This window comes from Lathyrus oleraceus, chromosome 1 (genome assembly GCF_024323335.1).
Source record: "Lathyrus oleraceus cultivar Zhongwan6 chromosome 1, CAAS_Psat_ZW6_1.0, whole genome shotgun sequence".
Taxonomy (NCBI): Eukaryota; Viridiplantae; Streptophyta; class Magnoliopsida; order Fabales; family Fabaceae; genus Lathyrus; species Lathyrus oleraceus.
In genome coordinates this window covers 13,622,113-13,639,930 of record NC_066579.1, presented here as the reverse complement: position 1 = coordinate 13,639,930, position 17,818 = coordinate 13,622,113, and positions in this window count along the sequence as shown.

Here is a 17,818-nt window from a genome sequence, read left to right as displayed (position 1 = left end):
AGATGTGATGTCAACTGAACTGCGTCAACCCGTTTCCCATAACAACAACCCAAGCAAGGACATATCATTCTACTGGGGTCTTCGGCATGCGCAACGGTAAACTTAACGAATTCTGATACCCCATTCTCGTACTCTCTCGACAATCGATTGGAAGACATCCATGTATTATCCATTACTAATTAGAATAAACAAAAAACAATTTCAGAAGAGAAACCAAAAATGGGATGAGACAAAACAATTTCGCTTTATTGAGTTAGTCTATGTGCAGGGCATTCAAGTCTCCATTTACTCTATCAAATAACATCCATACCTAAACTTCTTAAGTTACTAGCTACGCTATGTATGCTAGAATAAATACACTCATAAGCTGCATAGTGTACCTTTGATTGGTAGAAGGTGTTTTAGATATTGTTGCCTGAATAGTAAAAAATTTGAAACTTTTTTAGGGTTTTACAAAATGTTGTTAAACTACAATCTAAGCAGCGAAATCAAAGGTTTCTAATGTCTCTATAATGCAACCATAACCGAACCCTAACAACAGTCTTTGAATGTGATTCATAGCGATATCAAATTCAGCAATTTAAAAACCAACCGTCAATTACCTAATAAACCCAAACTATTTAAATGACTATGAATATTGAAACTTTACAGGTCGAAACAAACGTAGCATAGACAACAATAACATAAAACTGAAATGGGGCAAAGCTAAAACAAAGCAATAGTGCAAGTAATAATGTATGCTAGAATAAAGACACTCATAAGCTGCATCGTGTACCTTTGATTGGTAGAAGGAGGAAACGTCATAGATCTAACAGAGGTGGAAGGAGAACGCCTTAGAAGTAGCGAAAATCGTAGCAGTGAGAACCCTAACGTGAAAAAGAACGAAAATAACAGAGAGTGAAATAACAAAACGCGCAGTATGTTATAATTTTAATGTTTACTAAAAGGGACCTTAGAGGGCGCTTGTGGAAAAAAAATGCCCTCTAAAGGGGGCCTAAGAGGGCGCTTATGAAAGCGCTCTCTAAGGCTTTCCAGAAGCGCTTTATAAACTGGAAATGCACATGGACTTATAACAGCGTTTTTTTAAAAGCGCCCTCTAAGGGTAACCTTAGAGGGCGCTTTCTAAAAAGCGCCATGTATTGTTGTCCCTCTATCTCCTCCTTATTTTTTCGCTTCACCTTAGAGGGCGCTTTATTACAAAAGCGCCCTCTAAAGTGCGCTGTCTATTGCTCCTTATTTTTTCGCTTCACTTTAGAGAGCGCTTTTGTAATAAAGCGCCCTCTAAGGTGCGCTGTCTATTCAAGTTTTTGGCATAGTGGCAACATGAATTCAGTTTCCAATGAAAGAATCGCGACAAGTGGTGAAAGTAAATGAAAGTGTTGTTTGGCTATCAAGATGTTCTTGAGGTGATCAAGAATGATGTTGCTCTTCTTGTTCAGAATCAACGCATAAAGAAGAGAAGAAGAAGGATTGTAAAGCATTGTTCTTGATTCATCAATATGTTGATGGCGACAACTTTGAGAAAGTTGGTGATTGCGATTCGTCGAAGCAAGCTTGGGAGATCTTAGAGAAAGCTTATGTAGAGGCTGACAAAGCGAAGATGGTGAGTTTACAAACTCACAAACGACAGCTCGAATTGATTCAAATCGAGGATTTTACAACGAGAATCACTCGGTTGGTGAATCAAGTGAAGGCATGTGGAAAAACTATTACGGACCAATATGTTGTTGTTAAGATCTTGTGTTCTTTAACACCAAGATTCAACAACATAGTTGTGGCGATTGAAGAGTCGAAGGATCTTGCGACGATGAGCAAAGAAGAGCTACAAAGTTCTCTTATGGCTCATGAGCAAAGGATGGAAGAGAGGAATAAGGATAAGGCAAAGGCGGAGATCACTTTACAAGCTCGATTCAATGAGAAGGACAAGAGATCGAAAGGAAAATGATCCATGAAGAACAAAGAGAATTTCCAAAATTTTGATGGAAAAGAGTCCCAAAATTCAAAGAATTCGACTTTTCAAATGGGTGAGAGTTGCTATAAATATGGTATCATGAGCCTTTGGTTTGAGAAAGGGATCATCTTACTTGTATCGAGAGTCAACGACGCCATAAGGGTGGTAAGTAAGAAATATTTCATGCGGTACAAGAGTTTGTGAGAGTAAGAAGAGCTTCCACTTGAGGGGCAACATTGTGGCCTCACACAAAGAAGAACTCACACAATATTTAATACTCCCTAGTGAACAACTCCCCAACATATGTAAGATGGAGAGAGAAAAAATTGACATTTAAAAATAAGAATTTTATCTCTCAATAAATACAATTGTTGATTAAAATAAAATATGTATTTTGATGATAAAAACTCCCCAACACATGTAAGATGAAAAGATAATTGTCTGCACGACTATTAAGTATTATCCAATTTGATACGATATAAAATATATTTATATACACATGTAAATTTGAAATGAGTTATTTAATTGTAAAACTAACAATGATAATGTAAACTCAATTGTATTAAATAATCATACCAAAAGAAAAGAAAAAATGGACATGTGAGATGAAGAAAGAGAAAAAAAGAAAATTTTGACATTTGGAAAGTGTCTCTCAAATAAAAACAATTGTTGATTAAAAATAAAATAGATATTGTGCTCATTGTGATTTGTGAAATGAAAAATTAGTTGTATGCACGACTAATGAGTATTGTCCAATTTGATAAACATATTCAGATATATGTTTAAATTTGAAATGAATTACTTAATTGTAAAATGAACAATGATCATATTAACTCAATTAATGTTGATTAAAAATAAAATAATATTGCGTAGATAATAACATGTGATATGGAAAGTTAGTTGTCTGCACGGCTATTGAGTATTATTCAATTTAATAAAATAATTTATTCATTTAATAGGTATGAATTATGTTTTAATAACTAAAAAGTAATTGTGCCGGTCTTATAAACTCAATTGATTTTGATTAAAAATAAAATAAGTATTGTGATAATAGTGACTTGTGAGATGAAAAGTTAATTATCTACGCAACTATTGAGTATTACCAAATTTGATAAAATAATTTGGTAATTTTATAAATATGAATTATTTTTAATAACTATAAAGTAATTATATTTTTCGGTTGAGACTAAATTTTGTGTTTTGAAAATTTAATATTTTTTTGTTTTTCTCTTTATTTCATTAGAAAGGGGTTTAATTTTTTTATTTATGCTTAGAAAAAATTGAGAGAGAGAGAGAGAGAGAGAGAGAGAGAGAGAGAGAGAGAGAGAGAGAGAGAGAGAGAGAGAGAGAGAGAGAGAGAGAGAGAGAGAGAGAGAGAGAGAGAGAGAGAGAGAGAGAGAGAGAGAGAGAGAGAGAGAGAGAGAGAGAGAGAGAGAGAGAGAGAGAGAGAGAGAGAGAGAGAGAGAGAGAGAGAGAGAAATTATGGAAAAAGAAATATGAGAAAAATTTGAAATTTGAGAATTTAATTGAGTCTCGTTTCACATTATAATTGATTTAAAATATGAATGTTTGACCCATTAATGTTGAATAGGACTCATATTGTTGAGATAATTATGGGTTATTGAGATAGGTATGGTTTGTTGAGAGTATAACTCATATTATTGAGATAACTATAGGTTGTTGAGATAATTATAGGTTGTTGAGAGAATATCTCATATTGTTGAGTTAATTATGGGTAAAGATAATTGTTTGTTGAAAGAAACTAGGGATTATAAAAGCTTGTATTATATATATGGCTTATAACACTGTAATCTATATGTAATTCATAAGACATAAATAAAAGGAACTATAGCTACTATATAGTCGTAGAGTTATGTAATTTGGCTTAGCTGTTTGAACAAAGATTTTGTGTGTTTCTCTTTACTCTGATATGTATTTGCATTTTTGTTATAACAATTGCTATCAAATGACACTTAATTCGGGAGGTGCGAAATTCGAAGTGACTCGGTTTAACAGAATGTGCAATTTCAGTTTATGGCAAATAAAGGTTAAGGATTTGTTGGTACAACAAGGTTTACAGAAGGCACTTTGTGATGAGAAAACGATTGAAATCACAACCATCGATTGGAACGAGATGGAGGAGAAGGTCACAGGTTTGATAAGACTTTGTATTTCTGATTGGTGGTTGTGAAGTTTATCAAAAATCAACTCATATGCCGGTATGGTGTGCCAGATAAGATCATTACTGATAATGGATCTAACTTGAACAACAAGATGATGAAAGAGCTGTGTAGCGAGTTCAAGATCGCGCATCATAATTCCTCTCCTTACAGATCCAAGATGAATGGGGCTGTTGAAGCTGCTAATAAGAATATCAAGAAGATTATCCAGAAGATGGTTGTTACGTACAAAGATTGGCATGAGATGCTGCCATTTGCTTTACATGGATATCGCACATCTGTCCGAACTTCAACAGGAGCAACCCCTTTCTCTCTTGTTTATGGCATGGAGGCTGTACTCCCATTAGAGGTGGAGATCCCATCAATGAGGGTCTTGATGGAAGCCAAGTTGACTGATGCTGAATGGGTTCAGAGTTGTTATGACCAACTGAACTTGATTGAAGAGAAGAGATTGACTGCCATGTGCCACGACCAATTATATCAGTAAAGGATGAAAAAAGCCTTTGATGAGAAGGTCAAGCCTCGTGTGTTCCGAGAGGATGACCTTATGCTCAAGAAAGTCTTGTCTTTTGCGCCCGATTCCAGAGGCAAGTGGACTCCAAACTATGAAGGTCCATATGTTGTCAAGAGAGCCTTTTTAGGCGGTGCTTTGATACTTACAACTATGGATGGGAAGGATTTCACTCGTCCTGTGAATTCAGATGCAGTCAAGAAATACTTCGCCTAAAAATAAAAATAGAATAGCTCGCTAAGTTGAAAACCCGAGAGGGCGGCTTAGGCAAAAATGAGCGTCTCGGTGGATTGAAAACCCGGAAGGGCGATCCAGGCAAAAGCTAGAGACATAAAAAAATGAATATGTATCCCGCTAGATTGAGTACCTCACCCTGGGGAAATCTAGGCAAAAATTAGGGATTTGGCAAGTAACTGCATCCTGACAAGACACTGTTCTACAAACTGTCATCCGTTAGAGATTCTCGCTCAGTCATCATCAACTGAAGTTTCAAATACATCAGATTCAGAATTGGTGGAGAAATGGTCATTATGTTTAATGTAGCCCTTTTCCAATATATATCACCAATTTTAAATTTGTAAAGATCTATGGAGTCTTGCCATTTGCAGACTACCATTCCATCAAATAAATTTGAGCCTTTATCCAATTATTTACACTCTCATTTGTTCCTATTCAACAAATGTTTTGCATGTTTTAATTGAGGAATATCATTGTTTTAAATAAACAAACTTTTCATAACTTGTTTTTTAAATAAAGTGAACATTCACAATGACAAAAAGGATACTAGAGATGTCCTCAGTGCTCTCCCAAGGATAGTAGGATTCTCGACAGAGTAAGACCTTTGTTCATATTACTGGCATGTTTATATCCTCTTCCTCCAGAACCTTTTGTGGCTTTCCCCCTCAAGCAGAGTGCGTGATAAAGGTATTTTAGCCTCCTTCCTCCTCAGCAGGTGTAAGCTCTTGGTTCGGTTGACCCTTGGAAGCTTCTGATTGGTGGTTATACCCCCCACGAAAATCCATCATCCCCTTTTTGATAATTTCCCCGGCGGAGTGGCTTTCCCAGCGGAACTTATCTGTGCCATGATCCTGTTCCCGGTTTGGATGTTTGTTTATTTCCCTGTAGAGATCTTTGTTCCTGATCCCTGGCAGATAGAATGATCTCCTTTGAGCCTGGCTTTTTCTCTTGAGATGTAGTACCGGATGTTTACTCAATCGATCGGTGGACTTGTTTGTGTTAGATATGTCTGTTCTGTCAGCATTCATTATACATAAACCATACATACATGCATAATTTTAACATTAAGATATTCATGTTGCATCCTTTACCATATATCTTTGTCTGTTATCTTCTGCTAGTCGGAGATATACTCCCAAGCAGATGTTTGTGTCTGATCTCCCCATGTAGAGTCAGCCCCATAAGCAGAAAATGTTTATCCTTTCTTCCATATTCCCCACCGAGTTATGTCCTCGTGGATGATGGTTGTTTCTGTATTCTTCCCAACACATATATTGGGATGGAACTTCATATTGAGTTATATTCTCATAGGGACAAGTCTTGTTTCATCATGCCTCTCTGGTTTGATCCCAGATTGGCTTCTTGTGTCCGCTTCCCGCGCTCCCCCCCGTAGCTTAGATGAATAGTTGCTCATTAACCAGTAATTATCCATCCTTTCTCCGGCGGATTCTGTGGCCTTCTACCCTCATACCGGTAGTTATAAGTCCCATTTATTTGGTTTTCTACCCTCATACCAGTGGTGGTAAACCCTATTTTTATCCCCTTGGCAGGGTTAGTCTCTTATTCATCCTAACCGATGACGATTACTTTTCTGTGGTTTTCTACCCAGTATTCGGTAGATGTAATCCACTCCTTGACGGTTATCATTATCCAATATTCGGTATTGATAGTCCTTCACCCCTTTTGAGTATATCTCCCGGATCATTACCTTCTTTAATGTATCCTCAGCGAGTCATCTTTCATGAGTCGTTTGTCGCTGTTTGTCGGTAATGATCGTTTCTCCCTTTGATTGACCATTGTTTTATACCTGGTTCTCGGTATCCCAATGTCCTTTCTTTTCGGTCGATTTATCCTTTATTAACCCAATAAACGGTTGTGGATAATCCTCCATGCGAGTATGTTATCTACGTTCTGACGGTAATAGATGATATATCTCATGCACTCTTCGGTCGAAGTCTTTAATCTTCCCTAGTTGAGTAAGATTCGTATCCCCTTTGCAGAATCGAATGTCCATCCGGTAGTCGAGTTTGCTATTAGCCCTCTTTTGGATGATGAGTGTCTTGGAAATATTCCCCAATTCACGCCCTGGTCGGTCACCTATTATATGCCCAGTAACCGGTATACTTGGTGTTCCTTCCTCTCTGCTCCTTATTATGACCTTTGTCCCATGTGGAGTCAGATTTTCCTAAGTTGAAATATACCTTTAGGTTTTCCTCAGATAATTTTGGATGTTTGATATCTCTCACCCTTATACCGGTCTTAGATAGTCATTCTCCCCGAGCATGTTGTTCTCTCACCCTTATACCGGTGTTTATTCTTTTGGAATTCTGCTCCTTAAGCTTTGAGTCGTGCCCTGCTCACGCAATTTATCCCCTTTTCTATTCCCATAAGAATCCCAGAGTCTCTGTCCCATTGAGTGTGTCACTCATAGGGATTGTTAGTTCCTCCTGATTTCTTTTCCTCTTTGTGGACGCATATCTCCACAGAGTATTACCTTTTTGCATACATACATTTGGATCATGAGGTGTCTTAGGGACCGAAATTCGTCTCTTTGTTATTATTTAAGCCCATTCTACCTCGTCGAGACGAAGATTTTAACCTTCACTTCTCCAACTAGAATGACCTTAAATAGGGGCATCTGTAAGACCCCAAATTTGGCCCTAAGATCCCTCATGGCATCATAACATTGCATTTGCAAAGCCTCAAGGATCATGAGCATCTTGGTTCCCTTTGCCTTTGGGTGGGACCTCTTGTGAGTGGTTTGAGATCACCAAGTATGCTTGAATTGTATATCATTGCTTTTCTCATTTTATTTATTAACCAAAAGCACAAAAATATGTCACTAACATTTCTTGTTTGTAGCTTGAGCAATCACAAGGTCTAAAAGCTTCTAAGAGATCCTTTGTGCAAATGATAAAATCAAGAGAAGATGAAAGCAAGCATGACAATGGTTCCCAAAGCTCTCATCCATTAAATATGCCTCCCTAGTATCTCAATTCATCATTTTGATCAAAGCAAGTCAAGGGGTTTGAGGTTTGTTTCCTAATGAAACCCTAATTCATTTGATCATCAACAATGCCTTGCTCGTGAAGCAACCTCAACCCATGGCCAAATACCATCAAGGGAAGTTCTTTAATTCATAATTCCATGCATATTTGAACTTATTTGAGTGCCCTCAATCATCAATTCATCAAGATATGAGTTGTGGAGTTGAGAAGTTGATCAGTCAATTCATCTGTGTATTTTAAAATGCACTGAGACCTAACTTTTTATGTGTTGTTCAAATGGAGATTCTCCCAAGAGAAAAAATGTTCTTAAGGACAATATGAACAACTTTCATGTTCATCAAAATATGATTTGAATCTTGGAAAGTCATCTTCCATTCCAAGACATTATAGGTCATTTTGACCGAAACCCTAATTTTGGGTCAACTTCCCAAGAACATAACTCATTCATTTCTTATGATTTTGATATGGAACCAAATTAATTGGAAAGATTATTGTGTCTAATTCAAATGTTATGTTGAGCAAAATTTCAAAATCTCAAAAGAAATCCATGTGATAATGCAAAACATTATAGGTCACTTTGGGCCAAATGCATTGAAATGGAAAAAAGTCCAACTTCAAGTGCCCATAAATTCTTCATCAAAAATCCAAATGATGCAAAATTTAAGTCCTAATTGATTGTATTGAAAATATATACAACTTTCATGTTGAAGGTTTTATCATTTGGAGCTTTCATCATTGAGACAGAAGGGCTTGAACATTGGCCAAATTTGGAAACTTCACTTATGCATGTTTTTGCACCCTACACTTTAAATTCAAAATTCACTAATTTCCAAGGCCCAATTGAAATTTTGATCGACATATCATTTGTTCCTTATGCAACAAGCTTTCTAACCATTACTCATGAGGTAGCATTTGGAGTTTAGAAGCACCATTTTCGAAGGCATGAAGATTAAGTGCATTTTGTGAAATTCAATCCAAATTGCCATGCATGAGCTGTTTACACTTCTTGTACACGTCCATTTTCAATTCACATGAGCTCAGCAGGTTATTCCAATCTTCATTGGGCCTTCTACATTATCACACAAACCCATGTAATGAAAATCCATTTGCCATGCACACGAGTAAACTCATGCACTCAGCCCTTTCCAGCTATAAATACATGTGCTATGCTTCATAATTCTCCAACCTGAAGGCGCCTGAAATGCTGCAAGAGTGAATCCCTAACCATACCAAAGGAACTAAGTTCATATTTCTTCAAAAACTCAGATCTGAAATTCAATTGCATTTTGTTGAATTCTCAGATCTAAAGTTCCTAAACCTTCATCATTTGATCCATTAAAGTTCTGTTTTGCAAAAGGAACCAGGGAAAGGGACTCGAATCTTCATAACCCAAAGGTTTGGATCAACTGGTTTTTTCTTTGAATCTCCTTATTCTTTGATCCATTGGCCTTGATATTGTGTTGTCTGAAGTCCTCTCTATAGAGGTGTAAGACCCCAATTTTGACCCTAAGATCCCTCATGGCATCATAACATTGCATTTACATTGCCTCAAGGATCATAGGCATCTTGTTTCCCTTTGCCTTTGGGGAGGGACTTCTTGTGAGTGGTTTGAGATCACCAAGCATGCTTGAATTGTGTATCATTGCTTTTCTTATTTTTGTTTATTAATGAAAAAGCACAAAAATATGTCACTAACATCTCTTGTTTGTAGCTTGAGCAATCACAAGGTCAAAAGGTTCTAGGAGACCCTTTGTGCAAAGATATGGCCAAAAGAAGATGAAAGCAAGCATAGTAATGGTTCCCTAAGCTCTCATCCATCAAATATGCCTCCCTAGTATCTCAATTCGTCATTCTGATCAAAGCAAGTCAAAGGGTTTGAGGTTTGTCTCCCAAGGAAACCCTAATTCATCTGATCATCAATAATGCCTTGCTCATGAAGCAACCTCAACCCATGGTCAAATACAATCAAGGGAAGTTCTTTAATTCATCATTCCATATTCACAGACTTCACCGAGATGGTGAATATGGGAATGAGACTGGAAAAGGGGGTCCGTGAAGGACGCTTAACTCGAGACGAAGGCTCTTCGGCAAAGAGATATGGAAGCTTTGTGAAGAAGAAGGAGGGAGAGGCGCATGCCGTGTCTTCCCATGCCAAAAGAAGACCCTCTATGAAGAGGAAGATTGCTCGCCCGGTCAACAATCAGCATCAGGTGGCTCATATAGCACCCATTTTCAGGGAAGCTCAACAATATCAGCAACCGCAAACTCAGCAATATCAACAACAACAATGTCCACAACAGCAGGCCTATCAGCCCCGAAATAACAACAATAATGCCAACACCAGCTATGAGAGGAAGAGGGTCACCTTTGATCCAATTCCGATGACTTATGCTGAACTCTATCCGTCGCTGATCGATAGAAAGTTGATTACTCCGCGAGACCCCCCCCCCCACTGTACCTACTAACCCTCAGTGGTGGTACAAGCCTGAGCTTCATTGTGTGTATATTCTGGTGCTCCCAGACACGACGTAGAGAACTGTTATCCCCTGAAGACCAAGGTGCAAGACCTTTTGAGAAGCGGGATTTTGTTTTTCGAGGACGTAGGTCCGAATGTGAAGAAGAAACCATTGCCCGAGCATGGGAAGTCTGTCAATATGGTCCAGGGCTGCCCTGACAAGTACAAGGTTAAATATGTCAGTCATATCCGACAATCGCTGGTTGAGATGCATAGATTGTTGTGTGACTATAGCCATTATGAGCATGACCATGATAGATGCAGAGTCTGTTCTGTCAATCAGAGAGGATGTCGCCAGGTGCGCAAAGATGTGCAAGAGATGTTGGACGAAGGAGTCATTGAGATCCTTCTGTAGCAACTCAAATTTGCACCCTCCTTGTGTACATACATTTTCATGATTAGGTCATTAACATAACATAGTTCATTGCATAACATTGCATTGCCCTTTGCCCAAGTGCAAGTTCAACTGACAAATTAGGTCAAACTGGTCAGGAGATCAGGTCAAATAAGCAAGCAAGTGTCATTTCCATTGAGGCAAGGCCTTAGGGTTGATTTATCAAGTTCATATGGTCTAAGGATCATTTTGAAGTGATTTGGCCAAAGATTGGATGCTCAGAAGTCATCAGTCAAGCTGAATTTCAACTGAAATCCTAGAAAGTCAACTGTGGTCAACTGTGGTCAACTGTGCCTGATTTTACGGATTTGAAGGTGGGAGATGGTTTGAAAGGCTTCATTCATGTCCATATAAGTCTCATTTGACATATCAAAGACCAAGGTTGAAGAATTGGAGGTCAGACAAGAAGTTTCCTAAAATGGCAGGTGACCTGTAATTTCAACTGCCCAAAATGGAAAGTTTTTCTCCCCAAAATTACTTCATCATACAAGCTTGAAATGGAATTTTGTCCAACATGAAAGTTGAAGATCTTGATCTCACCATTCCAAAAAGTCCAAGAACTTGAAATTCCCATGTGTGGTTGGCAAGATATGGTCCATTCATTTTCAGAAAATGCCCAAATTCAAAGTGCCATAACTTTCACATGGAATGGCCAATTTGGTTGATTTTTCTTTGAGCAAACCACATTTCATATGATCTTTCATGGTGCATAATCACATTTCATCAAAAACTCTCATAGCAAAATGGCATTTTTTGAGTGAATTCATTTGCATTTTTGGCATGACATAGTGATTTTGAGCAATACATGGCCTATGCACATGGGACTTTTTCCAACACCTCACAAATGACATTTTAGACTTTCTTGAACTCAATTTGGACTGATATATTGGCTGGTTTAAAAAAGGGCATTTTGGCCACTTTGATTGAAAATGCATATTACACTAACCATTTCAATTTGCCTAAGCATGATTAATTTTTGGATTAGGGAGAGGTATATAGTCTTAATTGTAACTGTTTTGCATAATCAATAATCATTTTTTTCAGATCCAATCACAAAAACTCACAAATTCTCTCAAATTTTCACATTTTTTCACATTCACTTTTTCTTCAATTCATCAAGATTTCACCAAATTTTTTGCAAATTCTTTGTAGATTCTTCATGTGCAGGTGATTCTAAAGTTCTGTTTGGAGCATTTGAAGCAAGAATCGTGACCAATTCCAACTGTTGCAAAGCTCACTCTCACATGGCAGTTGGTGAATCTCATTGATCCAAGCCTCGTTGAGCTGAATTTTCATCATCAATCATCTTCTTGAGCATCATACCACATCTGTTTTCATAAATTGGAGCAAGAAACGCACGGATTCACGAGCTGCACGTCAATAAGGTTGGAAATCAAACTCGTTAATTCATACAATTGTTATATGGATTCGATAGTGCCTTGAACGTAGAGTAATTTGGCGTTTGAATCATGCGTTTTCATCCACTAATCACCAAGATATTTGGAATCAAAGATTGTATGTCCAAACTATTTCTGTTCGATTCTCTTTGTACGTTCACTTATAGACAAAACCATGGCCATATTCGTGATCCTGAGTGAGAGACGGAGAGAATGGTATACGGTTTGTACGATTTGGTGCAAAAATGTTCATAACAGAATCTGGAATGAAGAACAAATGAGGAACGCGATGAACTTCTGCAATTTTCTGGAAAAATACCATGTTTGATCCGTTGCCATGGCCTTCGCGTTCAAATACCTGTTTCCCGCTGGATCCGTCCATTCACATGAAGCCACCGCATTAATGAAGCTACGTCGTTTTGGGCCAGGGACTTGGATATTACAGTTTTGCCACGCTGAGTTAATTAATCCATTTAAAAACTTAAATAAATATTTCAATTTCTAACCAAACTTCAAAAAATCATAATAAATCCAATTCTAATCCAAATTGCATGGGAATTTTTGTGTTGGATCCCAAATTTTGTCTAGTTTTTTTTAGGCATGGTAGTCCAAGTTGTGCCTGGTGATTTTGTTGACTTTGCCTATTGCCTTTGACTTGTATGCATTTTGTGTATGTTTCACCATTTAATTCATAAAATGACCATACCTGATCCAAAATAAATGAAATTTCACATGCTTGTTCTTGACTTTCTTCTGGTGATTTTGATGTATAGTTTGTGAACTTTGGATTTATGGTTTGCAAGATATGATGTATGCAAGTTGAGTGTGACAATATGTGTCACACTAGGTTAGGTCAACTTCATGATTTTATTTGACATGCCTATACTTTTCCAATTGCTTTCAAATTTGGCATGTGATGTCTTGTATATGTCTAGGTTGAGCATGATTTTTTGTAGGAATTGTTGAGCCATTTCCTATTTGATTGAGATTTTTGGTTGCTGTTTAGACATTTTAGGGTTTTGCTTGAGTGATTGCCTTCCATGCCTTGTGAAATGCTCATACCTTATCATATGAAGATGAAATTTGATGGAGTGATTCCTAACATGTTCAATGTCATTTTGGCTTTGGTCCCATTCATTTCTCATTTGTTTTCACTGTTTTACATTTGCTTGAAGTTGACACATGCTTTGTGACTTAGTTTGGATTGATTTTTGCATGTCCTGACTTGTTGAATTTAATTTCCCTACTTCCTATTGTCCAATTGCCATGAAATTTGACATGAAGCTCTTTGAATGTGTTCTGTTTAGACTAGAATTTTTGTGGAATTTATTGAGCTGTTTTGGTATTTGTTTGATTGTAATCATTCGGTTTGCTCATATGTGGTTCATACTTGCCTAGTTTGACTTAAATTGTGCATGAAATGAATTTGGTGCATAGTTTTGATATGAGACCAATTGGATTCTCTTCTTAATTGATTTATCTTGGATTTGATCACTTTTCACTCGCTGTTTTGGATTTTTCATCTCTTTTTGGCCCTAGTCTTAGACTAGTGGATTATGATCTCACTTTTAAGTTGTGTTTCAGGTTAATAGCACAAATGGCCTATGCTTGATGATGTGCTTCCATTGGACTTGACTTGTGACTAGTATATAGCTAATTTTGACTTTATTTTGCAGGGTTTGACATTTGAGTTTGAGCCTTAATGGCTTGCACTTTGGTGCATTGGCTTGTGTTTGTCTGTGTATAGTTAATTGTGAACCATTTGATGTTTAGTTCTGTGACTTGAATACTGATTATATTTGATTGATTTCAGGTACCATAGTCGCTTTAGTTCGTTGAGAACTAGCTTGCTTTGCTTTGCTTAAGCATTGAGGTAGACTCTCTTGTCTCCATGTAGTCTGGAAGACCTGGCCTGTTACTTGGCCAGGCACCTGTCTGAAGTCCTCCTTAAGAGGCGATGTTTGTGATTGTTTACTTTTGTCCCCAAGCAGGTAAAGACCTCTATGAGGCAATTGGCGGATATAAGAGATATGCAATCTATCTCCCGCTATTCTGTTGAGTCGTCCCTCTGCTCGCACCACTGTGTTGATGCATTGAGGACGCTAACCCAAGATCTTGTACATTGTACAGTTGAGTCCGTGTCTTGAGTGTAGAAGGGTTCCCACATTCTGAACCCACGCCCCTTTGTCTGAAGCTCTCCCTGACCAGGGATACGAGCTGTGAAGTCTCATCTTCACTCACCTTTCATCTAGCTTCACCTTGACTCTCAATGTCAAGGTTAAGAGCTAACCTCACCCCGATACAGAGGCTTGTTTGTCGAGGTTGATATGACCCCTCGACTAAAGCCTAGCCTTGATGTTTGAGCCCCCTTGTTGGTGTGTTTATTTCATGCTGTATATGTTTGTGTGGTGTGATTGTATCCCCTAGGTTTGCTAGACTCCGCGTAGTCTCGTTTGCATGTCAATTAAGGTAGCACAGTTCCTTCGTATAGGACTTCCTTTCTTGCTTGAGCTTTCCTAAAACACAAACAAACATTATCCCCTCTTGAGGATACGTCAACTCCTTCTACTACAGGTGAGTAAGTCTCCAAAGGTCGAGCATCCGGTAGATTGCGTAGTGACGTTGTCCACTTAAAAAACACAGACCAACAGGAATAGTTTAGCCGAACTACGGCAACTCTGATTCTCATGTCCAGATGAGATACGTAGGCACGAGATGCGATGTCTTGTCGAGTTTGACTAACAACTAACACTAATTCTTTTCTCTCGCCCTCGTTGCGATTGAGACCTTCCCTTTCTCTTGCCCTAGATGCAATCGAGAGCCTTCTTCTTGTCGTGTGCTTGGAAGCTGATGTAAGTCCATCGAGTGGTATTCGGGTTCCAGTGTGCGTGTGTTTGGTTCGGATGCCGATGTAAGTCCAGTGATTGGCATTCGGGCTCTACGTTCATCTAAAGGAGATACGTATGCATAGGATGCGACATCCTAGCGAGCATGTGTCGTTTTCCCAGGTCGAACTACTTAGACTCTGATGTCTATGCTTGATAGACTAAGTAGGCCCAGGATACGATGTCCTGCCGAGTCAGTCTTGTCTGTTTTCTTGTGTCTCTTTCAGCCTGTATAGATGTTTATTTGAGCAGTGTTTTAGCAACCATTTTCCTTCCTATTGTGCGTGGATCCCGTCGAGTACGACGGATGCGTAGTGGTGCTAATACCTTCCCTTCGCATAACCGACTCCCGATCCCATTCTCTTTGGTCGCGAGACCATGCTTTTTCCAGGTTTACTTTGAGCGTTTCCTTTCCCTCTTTTGGGATAAATAACGCACGGTGGCGGCTCTGTTGTTCTTGTTTCCCGCCGGTTTTTTCGCGTAATGCGACAGCTGGCGACTCTGCTGGGGACAATACTGAAGTTGACCTCTTGCTGGTCCTTCTTCCCTAAGCGAGTCTCTCCTAGCGCTTTCTAGGTTAGGGCTTTGGTTGCTTTTTTGCTGTGTTATTTATTGCATTCATTGTTTATTGTTTGCATGTATTGTTTGCATTAATGTTTGCATTCATTCATATTCATCTGCTGTGCTGGCTGTGTTTCTCTGTGTGGGGGTGGGAGTTCTATGAGGTAAAAGGCCCAATGCCCAGGCTATGAGTGCAATCTAGGAAACCTAGGAATAGAGTGATTCATGGGAAGCGGGTGGTGTACGCCACTTAGCGGAACATTGATATCACGAGCAGTTCAGACCCTGGTAGGATATTATCGTTACATACTTCAGGTGTGTATATGATAGTATTCTGCGAAAGGTTATTTATGCTGCGTTTCTTTCGACCTTAACCTGGCCTAGATGACGCCCGTGAGTGGGGAGGGAATGATCATTTTAACAGGCACAGATGGTGACTGTTGGTGACCGGTAGGTGACTTGATGGTGACTCAGGGTTCTGTTGGTGACTCAGTTTCTCAGATTGGGTTCAGATGACAGTTGACCAGTTGACTTTGGGTTTCAGATGATTGTGATCAGAATTCGAGCCGAAGTTTTGATCCTGTGTTCAGAGATGCACAGCTTGCCAGTCGTGTCCGCATCATGTGCATCATAGCATGTTTATTTTTCAAAAGAAATGCGAAAAAAAAAGAAAAAAAAAGAACTAATCCCTGCATGCATATCATTTCTCAGGTACATTCCAGAGCTTGATTCACTGATAGAGATGTCAACAGTCCCAGAGCCAAAGCGGAAGACCTGTTCTTATAGCTTTCGTCGTGAGCCTCTGACGTCTCTGATTGAGTTGAGCAGTTTCGTGACCAGTGATCATCAGAAGGGGTTCAGTGACCAGTATGGGGATCTGTTGACTTTGTTGAAGATGGTAGTTGACCCAGTGCCGTTGCAGACTCTTCTTCAGTTCTACGACCCGGAGCTTAGATGTTTCACTTTCCAGGACTATCAGCTGGCGCCTACTCTCGAGGAGTACTCCATTCTGTTGGGTGTCCTGATTCAGCATCAGATTCCTTTCTTGGACGTACCAAAGGAGGTTGACTTCAGGGTTATTGCTAGGGCTCTTCATCTGAGTATCAGAGAGATCAACGATAGTTGGAAGACCAGTAGGGATACTGTGGGGTTGCCTTTGAAGTTTCTGCTGAGAGTTGCTAGAGGAGAAGCAGAGAAGGGGAATTGGGAAGCTTTTTATGCCCAGCTTGCTGTTATGATCTATGGGATTGTCCTGTTTCCAAGTATGCCCAATTTTGTTGACTATGTTGCAGTCTGCATCTTCATTAGAGGGAACCCGGTTCCTACTCTGTTAGCTGACACTTACTATGCTATTCACAGTAGGCACGGTAAGGGTGGAGCTATCAGATGTTGCCTGCCACTTTTGCTCAGATGGTTTATGTCTCTCCTGCCAGTTAGCGGACCGTTTATTGATGCTCAGAGCACTTATAGGTGGACTCAGAGGGTGATGTCTCTCACTTCATACGATATCAGATGGCAGTCATATCGGATGGACGTGCGGGATGTTATTATGAGTTGTGGAGAATTCCGGAATGTGCCACTTGTGGGGACCAGGGGTTGCATCAATTACAACCCAGTTCTTTCTCTTCGCCAGTTAGGGTTCGTGATGAGTAGAAGGCCACTTGAAGCTGAGATAGCTGAGAGTGTGTGTTTTGAGAAGAAAGCTGACCCTGTTAGATTGGAGCAGATTGGAAGAGCTTGGAAGTCCATTAGCGTCAGAGATGGATCCGTCTTAGGGAAGAAGTTTGCCATTGCTATGCCTGATTACACCAATTGGGTGAAGAAGAGAGTGGAAACTTTGCTGTTGCCCTATGATAGGATGAATCCGTTGCAAGTGCAACCACCCTTGATTCTTGCTGATAGTGTACCTGCTGAGCAGTACAAGCAAGCTTTGATGGAGAATCGCCGTCTGAAGGAGAAAGAGCAAGATGCCCAGATGGAGTTGTATCAAGCCAAAGCTGATAGGCTGAATTTGACTCATCAACTCAGAGATGCCCAGAATGCAGATATTGGTGGAGTAAGGAGCAAGAAGAGATCTTATTCAGAGATGGAGACCTTGTTGGATGCAGAGCACAGAGAGTGTTTGAGATTGCGGAGAGCTGAAGCCGGTTATCTGAAGAAGATCAGAGACTTGGAGAAG